This window comes from Gekko japonicus, unplaced genomic scaffold (assembly GCF_001447785.1).
Source record: "Gekko japonicus isolate JY-2015 unplaced genomic scaffold, Gekko_japonicus_V1.1 scaffold215, whole genome shotgun sequence".
In the NCBI taxonomy this organism is placed as follows: domain Eukaryota; kingdom Metazoa; phylum Chordata; class Lepidosauria; order Squamata; family Gekkonidae; genus Gekko; species Gekko japonicus.
Genome location: NW_015160215.1, coordinates 68716 through 78726, shown reverse-complemented (window position 1 = coordinate 78726; position 10011 = coordinate 68716).

Here is a 10011-nt window from a genome sequence, read left to right as displayed (position 1 = left end):
GACAGCAATGAATTCAGACAGTTCAAACACCTGCAAGTAAATGTTCAATAAAAAAGTGAAATACAGAAATATGAGTTCAGAAAGCATAATGTCAATAAACAGAATTGACAGATGCCATATCTATAAGACAAATAACTGATAAGTTATCAATGCACTGATTGAGAAAGTGATAACTCCAACTATAGGAATGCACTATACGCAGAAGAGACTATGCCATAATCAAAAGAACATTCAATATGCATCTAGAAAAATTATTTTAACACTGTATTCATAAGTCTAAAGTCATAAATGGCTTCAAAATGTTTTAAACAAATAATTTAAATCAGAATTGCTGCATTGCTGCATGTAATTTTCCCACATCAAAGACAAAGAAGAAATATAGGTATGCCGGAATTCCAGCCAAGTTAGATAGCCATAATTAGTTTATGGATTTTGCAGCTAAAAGGTGTAGTGATGGCCCTGCCTCAAATAGCTTTAAAGGGAGAACAGACAAATTTGTGGAAGTTTGGTCTACTAATGGGTAAAGCTAGGATAACTAAAGGGAACCTCCCCGAAGACAGTAATACTATGAATCCTATTTTTTGGGAGCCATCAGCAGTATAGAAATATTAGTTCCATCCACTGAAACTCATAGGTTTCCTGAAAGCTTCTGACTGATCACTGTCAAAAACAAGAAAACCTTTAACTTGATTTATCAGGCCCTTTCTTATGTCCTTAGATTTTTATGCTTACAGAGGGAGGGGAAAAGTGGTATTAGAAGATATTCATACATTTTTAATTCAGGGATTTCTAAACCTGTATTATATCCTTTCTAAATTATCTATAGTGGAAACACTTTTTCCTCCCCATTTAAGACCTTGTCAGTGATCTAAGTTTTATTTCTTAAAAAAAGGATGCTCAAGCTTCCTTGAAGCTATGCCTTTCTCTCCTAAGTTTGAAGAAAAGCTATCAATTTTTATTCTTAGTGATGAAGAGAATGCTGAAAAACACATACTTTTTTGTTTTTCTTGCCAGAGTATTTAAAACAGATTCTGTGATTGTCCTAGGTCCCCTCGTCAATCTGGGGGGGGGGATTTGGGGGGCATTCTGGGGGTGTGTGGGGACATCGCATGATGTGATGACATCACCCAGAAGTGGTGTCATTGCATCAGCGATGCTCTGGTTTTTAGGTGAAAGTCTATGGTAAATTCGCCCTCAAATCATAGAGTTTTGCCCCCAAAAACAGAGCATCCCCATGTGATGTCCTGGCACAATGATGTCACTTTTGGGTGATGTCATTGCACTGGGGGTGTCGCATGGCGACATAGCTGTTTAGGGGCAGGTTTTCCTCCACCAGCCAGCAGGTCTGTGGCAGTGAGAAGCCCCCAAAAGCAGAGGATCCCCGCTTGGACTTGGGGGCTAGCAAGCCTAGATTGAGCCTTGTTGTGGACTATGACCTGTTGCTAGCCCAAGGATTCTCTTTCCCTTTCATACAATACAGTAACTACAAAATCATACAGAGCCGAGTCACATATGTATGTTCATTGCTTCAGAGGGTTGGACTAGATTACCCTGGAGGTCCCTTCCAACTCTATGATTATACCCCACTGAACTCCCTTCTCCTCCCCAACCCCCACCCCCACCATCTTCATACTCCACCCCTGAAATCTCCAGGTATTTCCCAACCTGGAGCTGACAGCCCTACATGTGAATCCAACAATAAGCTGAGTTCAAGACACAACTTAACTTACCTGCAGTTAAGTTTGCTATTTTAATGCGGCCTCAGACAAAGTAGTAACAGACACAGAGAAAGCAGGCTGTGAAGATTAAAAAGACAAGCAGGTTGCAGGTCCTGAGGCAGTTAATATTTTTAATAGCAAGCAACTAAACCAGACTGAGAGGACAAACTTTGCCACATACATGTAAATATGTACATTTTCTTTTTTAAATTAAAAAAATAAGGAAATAATAAATAAAACAAATACCTTAAACTCCGGTCTTAAAATAAATAATGATTCAATACTGTTAGTTCATGTGTGCATGTAAGAACACAACCATTTTGCTAGAGTCTATAATCAGGAGCAACAAAAAGAAGAGAGAAAACAAAGTCTGAAAGATAATGAGGACAGGACAACTGTGGAGATAGCACTCAGAAGAAAAATTCTATGTAGGCATCGTGTCTGAGGAAACAAAAAAGAATAAGTGTACAAACTGCTGTGGAAACCACTGGGGCATCAGGGAATAGGTAAGTGTTATTGCTGATATTAACCTAAATCAGTTAGAATGGAAACAACTATGTAGTGAATAAAAATTTAAACCTTTGAGATTACTATGGGGAAATAATTTCCAATAAAAGGTTATGTCAGCTGGAAACAGAATTGAAAGAAAATTGAACTGAAAACTTGTAATGGTTACAGGGACAGAAACACTAATTCTGGGGTTCACCAAATGAATGTATGCAGTAGATAAGCATTCCTCAAACCAGGTTTTGGAGACCCCTGGGAGTCCATGATTCCTTTCTAAGTACAAAGAGCAATCCCTTCTTGTACCCATGGGTCTAACATAACGACAGTCCTGTCCGTTTTCTAGGAAAGAAGGTGGGGACTCTGTGCCTCAGGAGCCAGGGACAGAATAGCCTTCCCCATCTTTCAAAGGGTGGGGGCTCATAGCACTGCCACTTAGGGTTGCCAGCCTCCAGGTGGGGCCTGGAGATCCCCCGCTTTTACAACTGATCTCCAGCTGACAGAGATCAGCTCCGCTGGAGAAAATGGCTGCTTTGAAGGGTGGACTCTATGGCATTGTGCCATGCTGAGGCCCCTCCCCAAACCCCACCCTCTCCCAGATCCACCCCCAAGTTTCCAAGTATTTTCCAACCCAGACCTGGCAACCCTACTGCCACTGCCCACAGTCATCTGCTTTCCAGATCACCTCATGACCAGAGACTCTATGAGTAGCAAGGGCAGATAGGGAAGTCATAGTTAATCACAGGGTTTTGTTTGTGTGTATGAGTTTATATTATGTTTTTAAATACTCTGTGTTTAAATACTCTATGTGTGTGTGTGTGTTTAGTATCTCAAATGTTCCAATGTTTTAATATTCACCATTCTAGAACACTGAAATGGGTGACAAGGTGACATAGAAATGTTCTAAAGAAACAAACAACCTGTGCTTTCCCCCTGTTCTTCCTGTTTTCAGACATAAACAGTGGAGGCCAGAGGCACTAACCCTGGGGCACAAGCCCAAAGGGCTTGTGGCTTTTGGCATTTAGCCCATTGTTCATGCCCTGTGGCTTTGAATAAGCAATTGGCCCAATATATAGTTGGTTACTTCCTGCTCATTTACTTTTAATTGTATGTTTTTGTTGTATTTTAATTGCATTTTAATTAATATTGTAAGCCGCTTGAGTTATTTTTGAAAGAAAAAAGGCAAGTAAATTCACTGTAAGTTTTAAGTAAGCATGTACACCACCCAATATGACATCTGGGAACCCATGCACAACATTGTCAAGCACTAAAGTCCCTCTCTGATACAGGAAGTGAAGTTCACATATTTTCTCCACATCTGGCTGCACAGTGGCCAAATGTGAGACTGCACAGAACCCACAACAATGAACACATTTTCCAAGGAGAAAAAACGTTCACTGTGCTCCCACACTCATTTTGTATCAGCCATAGTTTATATATTGTAAATCATTTGCCCTCATTCAGTAGTACAGACCACAGTCCCCAATAATTTATCCAAGTAACTTTATGAAACATTTAGGACAGTATGCCTCTATTCCCTGTGTAGAAAAGCCTTCTCGAATAATTCTGTTTTGCATAATTTGCAGAAAGCCAGGAGATTTCCTGACCTCCTCAAGCAGGCCATTCCATAAGGCAGGGGCCATAACAGAGAAGGCATGTGTACGGGCAGTTGTGCATTTTGTGCATTTGCAGGTTGGCACCTGCAGAAGATCCTGCTCTGATGAGCAAAGCTGTCATGGCAAAGTGTAGGGTGAGCAAAGTTACTTGGGTCCCGGTCACACGCAGAAGTTGCTGCGGGAGAGCCACAATTGCTTGGGCGGATTATATCGGTGCAATCACACGGAAACATCTGGTAAGCGTTGCGCACCCGTCGCCAACCAGTATCGTCCGGACGAAGATGCGGAGTTTAAAAGTACCTGGGAAAATCCACTATCAACCGTTTGCGACGGGCTGCAGACAGACGCTCTCTGTGTGATCGCTCCAGAGCGCTCCTCTCGCATCCCTGCGTCCTGGTTGGAGTGCGCCGGAAACACCCGCCGATGGAAACAATGCTGTCGCGTCTGATCACGTTGGGGCGCATCAAATTGTGACGGCGCAAATAGCCACGCCTCCCCCCCCGCATCATCCGGCCCGTGTGACTGGGACCTTGGATAAATTATTAGGGACTATTGTATATACTACTGGGTATAGCTTGCTGAAACTAGGATCCTACTCTGTAATTTTTGCATCATTTAATGTGTCATGTTAATACTTAATGCTTTGCTTCAGTTTACTTTTTAGACTTCTGGTTGGTTCTACAACTCTAATTCCATTGGATTGAATGTCCCATCCTGTTGACTGTATTGACGCACTCTGTTGTAATCCATTTTGAGTTCAAGTAAAAAAGGCGGACGATAAATAATGTAAATAAAGTAAATAAAGTCTTTTACTAGGTTCGAATGAAGCACAGCACCAAAAACTAGTTCCTAAAGTGAAAAAATAATCTATGCCCTGAGACAACAAAGCAATTCCTTTCTTCAGCATGCAAGCAGGTTTAAACAATCGGTGCTAAGTGTCAGGCTTCCCAGTCAAACACTCAACAACGTTCCTTCAGAAGATCCAGTTTATTGAGAGTTAGTACTCAGAACATCATGAACTCTCGTGTCAGGAATGGTGGGATAAAGGCTAGCATGTATAGATATACCCCCTTCAAACAAGACCCTCTGATACAGTGAAACCAATGAGCAAGCACCTGCAAATGCAGGCAAAAAGACAGCAGTTACATTCCCAGCGGGAAAAAGAGGTTCCAGCGGAGCCGAGCCTTCAAGGACAACAGACAGATAACAGAGCAGAGGCGAGAAGGCGCAGGGGATGGGAGAGAGAAGCAGAGAGAGAAAGAGAGAGCAACCCACACATTCCAACCCATGGCAGCATTAGCTGACACTCAGAGGTTAAGATGCTGAGCTGCAGACTGGAAGGTCTGTAGTTCGGCAGTTCAAGACCCTAGTGCCACATGATGGAGTGAACTCTCATCTCTGGCCCCAGCTCCTGCCAATCTAGCAGTTCAAAAGCAAGAAATTGCAAGTAGATAAATAGGTACCGCTTCGGTGGGAAGGTAACAGCATTCCGTGCGCCTCAGCGTTTAGTCATGCTGGCCACATGACCACGGAAACGTCTTCAGACAGCACTGGCTCTTCAGCTTGGAAACGGAGATAAGCACCGCCCCCTAGAGTTGGCTTCAACTAGCTTTCGAGCAAGGGAAACCTTTACCTTTAACTCAAGCATGAAACTATGTAGATTGACCCAGGAGTGAAAAGCAAGCAGTGTTATTCCATATTGAATTGATTACTGAAGCCAGTTGTTCTAATAGCTTTCCTGCCAAGATGCAATTTGTCTTCTTCTCCACCTTTCTACAATATGGGAGGAAACCTATAGTATACTAAGATGCACCACTTGAATCACCACAAACTACTGCATGCTTCAACTAGTTTAATGAAACCTCACTGTAATTCCATTGAAGACTGTGATAGTTTATTTTTGGCACAGAAAACTGAAAATTAGGTTGGAGATTAACCACAAATGTTTTCAACAAAATAGTTGTCTTTGGGCCATATGCATTGTCATCAGACAGCTGTTTTCCAATGCAAGCATTGTGTGGTGATTAGAGTGTCGGAATCCCAATCTGCTATGAAATTTACTGTGTGGTTTTAGACCAATCACTCTCAATCTAACCTATCTCACAGACAGTTGGAATCCAGACTGAAATTTCCAATGGAAAAATTCTTGCCTCCCATTGGACCACTGATCTCCATGAAATGCTACTCACAGGGATAGGGAACTCTGAGAAATTACAAGATGGGGGTCTGCAGCAGGAAGTGGAACCAGCAGAAATTGCCAGTTCAATCTGGCTCCAATCCAAATTTCTGATAAAAGGGGGGTGTTGTGTTGCAAGCCATTTAGGGTCTCATTGGGGAGAAAACTGGTATATAAATATGTAAATAAATAAACTTGCTGAAATAACTGGAGAGCCTTAAAAATCCGTAAAAGTTCACCAACTACATTGATAAAATATTCTAATTTTCTTCAAGGAAATTTGTACTGTGGTGTTAGTAAGTCTTAATAGCAGCGATTGTTTCGAATTAATGAACCATTTTGTCCTTGAGATTAGATCAATCTTTGAAAGCGATATGTGGTTTCTCTCAATAGATGTAAAATGGGAGCTTATCACTGTGAAACACCAGTCAATGGTTTAATAAGATACTGTACTTAAATACTGCTTTAGATGAATATTTTGCAAGCAGTGGAAAAGAATTTCTGAATAAGAGGCTTTTCAAATACCATCCTGCCTCTATGATGCTGAATAAGGTATTTCAGAATATGTTTGTAAAATGGCTATAAACACAGGAGAACCTTGTTATGATTTTCATAAACAAAACAGAACCACTTTCATTACATTTATCCACCCACTCACCATTTTAATTAAACTTACAGATGAGTGGGGAAAGGAGAATATTCCCCCTGTGCTAACCAGCTTTTTAATACCACTAAACTAAAATAAATTACTATAAATAAAAGTCTCAATTAAAATCAATGCCACATATCTTAAAAAATACAAGCAATTTCAAAAAGATACCAGCAAAGATGAAGCAAGGTTTCTTTTAAATGTTTTACCTCAATTTAAAAAAGCACAACTTCTCTCATTAAGGCTTATTGGTGTATGCAGATTCACCCCTGTTAGCAGTCGGACTAGGGGTGCCAGCCCCCAGGTGGGGGCGGGGGGTCCCCTGGTATTGGTGGCTCCCCCCAGATGCCAGCCAACTGGCTGGTGGGGGGAAGCCTCACCCCAACAGTCATCTGAGGCCCCACACATGCCCGCATCCATTTGTCTCCTTTCACTGGCACTTTCCCTCCCCCTGTCTTCCTCTCATGATGGTTCTTTCCACAGCAAGAAGATCAGCTGACTGAGCATGCCGGAATGTGGCTCAGCAGCTCTTGAGCCTAGGATGCACACCGGCTAATCTCATTCACAGGGCAGGAAAGAGAAAGGAAGGGAAGGGAGGTTCCTTGGTGTGAGCGAGGGTGTGTGCTCTAACTGGCAGCCGAGGCTGGGAGTGAGTGAGCAATTGTACCTCTGGAGGCTCCAGTGAAGCAAGGCTGAAAGTGCAGCTCGTTCTTTCTCTCCATCTTCTCCATCTATACAAGTAAGTTTTCCTCGGAAGTGAGGGGTCCTTGAAATCAGCACCATGTCCTGGAGCTGCTGCGTACAAGAGGATGGCAGGTGGCAACTGTTCAATCCTGCATTTGGCAGGGGGTTGGACTAGATGGTCTGTATGGCCCCTTCCCACTCTATGATTCTATGATTCTAAAATCCACAGGGACAGGAAGTGCCTGGGACTGGTCGCCTTGCCTCCTGGGCAGAGTTTGGCTGGTGACTGTGGCACAGCGGGGCTCTTGCCTGAGGCTGGGCTGAGGGACATCTAGGGGCACGTGTGTGTGTGATTATTTTTTTTTGCCTGGAAGGGGGAAATTTCTCACAGGAAAGGCAGAGAGGGGAAAAAATGGGGGGCGTGCACATCCCCAACATCATGATGTCACTCTACATGATGTCACTGCATTGGGGACAGCCCAATGCTACATCCCAAATGTAATGATGTCACTCTACATGATGTCACTGCATTGGGGTCGGCTCCTCCCCCTCCCGAATGCCCATAAATCCCCCCACCAGGGAGAAGATGGGACCTTGCAACCATAAGTCAGACCCTCCCTCTTGGTTAGGGGTAATTTACACTTAGAGAGAGAGAGATACCCCCTTTCCGTAATATCGCCCTAAAATTGTATGTGCAGGGCACAGCCTGGGCTAAGAATGGGAAAGTATTTTGAGGGTCATCAAGAAATGTTCACATCAACATGCCAAACCCTGGCAATCTTTGATCGTCCCCAGAAAGAGCAATCAATCTATTGTTTTGGGGCAATCATAAGGTGGTCACATAAACATAGCCCCTATAAATATAAGCACTCTACTTCATTTGTGTGTTGTGTGTGTTCTTGACACCTACAACACCCCCCATGTGTGTAGGCACTTTCTGTGAAATGTTAGTCATTTCACAGTCTCCATGGACTTCAAGCTTCTAGACTGATAAATATAACATCTTCTAACTCTATCTCCCGGCTCCTCCCTTTATTTTCTCTTACCTAGCGTGTTTTTGTATGTTTTTACCTTTTATTATTTTTCAATAAAACGTCTAGTTGAGCATCTGACTGGTTTATTCTGAGTTCTGTACGGGAATAACCCGGGTATACATTGGTGGAGAACCCTGTTACTCCCTCTAGCTTGTCTCCTTTAAGCTAATTTCCCTCAATTAATGCCTATTTTGGGTAACACCACTGGTATCTTTCTTGTCCTTCTCCCTCAATAGAAAAAATTCAGTAGAGTCACCCACTGACAACAGTATGGCCTTCTCTAAAGGAGAGGGGTGACATCTGGGCTCACAAGGGTCATCTTTGTCCAAATGAATGGGATGTCTTTTGGAACATGAATGGTTATCTGTCTTTGTTCAAAAGAAATCGAGTGGCATATGAGGATAGGAAGGACTCTGGAATTGCTTATGAATTGGGCTATGATGGCATCAAACAGGTATTTTCTCTCATCCAAGAAGAAGAAGAAGATATTGGATTTATACCCCGCCCTTCACTTGGAGTCTCAGAGCAGCTTACAAACTCCTTTTCCCTTCCCCTCCCCACAACAGACACCCTGTGAGGTCGGTGGGGCTGAGAGAACTCTGACACAAACTGCTCTTTTTCAAGGACAGCTGTGCCAGAGCTTGTGACTGACCCAAGGTCACATCAGCAGGTGCAAGTGGAGGAGTGGGGAATCAAACCCGGTTCTCCCAGATTAGAGTCCGCACACTTAACCACTACACCAAAGTACAGAGGTAGCTTTGGAGGACTCAGTGAGTCATCATGTTAATTCCACATTTGGTTCAGATACATCTGCTACTTCCTAATACAATAAGGGGTGACTCTGTTGCTTTGAACTAAGGGCATACTGTGACACCAACACAATTGTTGGATCAATGTACCTTGCTCAAACTCCCTTGATTACAGATGAGTATAATCCTCCTAACTAGATCTCAATATGTGTGGCTTTTTCCAAAGGATCGTTTGTTGTGTGAAGAGGAAAGGAAGATGATTGTAAGCCGTTCTGAGACTCCTTCGGGTAGTGAAGGGCAGGGTATAAAAACCAACTCTTCTTCTTTTAGAGGAAGTACAGAGAGAGTACAGATGGGCCTAGCTTTGTACAAAGGATGTTCATATAAATTTGGCTTTAGCCAAAAAAGTCTGGCAGCATTTAAGGTTTGAAGAGCATATGGCCTGAGCTAAAGAGGTAAATTTTAGGGTATGGCTGACTTGGTTGCTTGGCAGGGTATGAGCTTTTGTGAGACAGTGTTCAATTCTTCAGATACAGGTAGAATGTGAATATCTCACATAGAATGTCTCACATTCTAGCTGTATCTGAAGTGAGCAGTGTCTCACAAAAGCTCATACCCTGCAACAAATTTGTTAGTCTTTAAGGTGCTATTGGACTCTTGTTCTTTTTTACTGCTACAGGTAAACTAACATGACTACTCATCTTGGTTGCTTGGATTAGTGCATGGTTTATGCCAAAATTGAAGGGCAATTGTTTGGGTTTTTTGTTTATAATAAGGCTTTATTAAGAACAAGGGGGGACCCGCGATACTCGCGGGGGGGAGGCAGAGGAGGAAGCAGCAGGAGGAGGAAAGTACCCCCCCATCCTGCTGGTTTCCCCCCT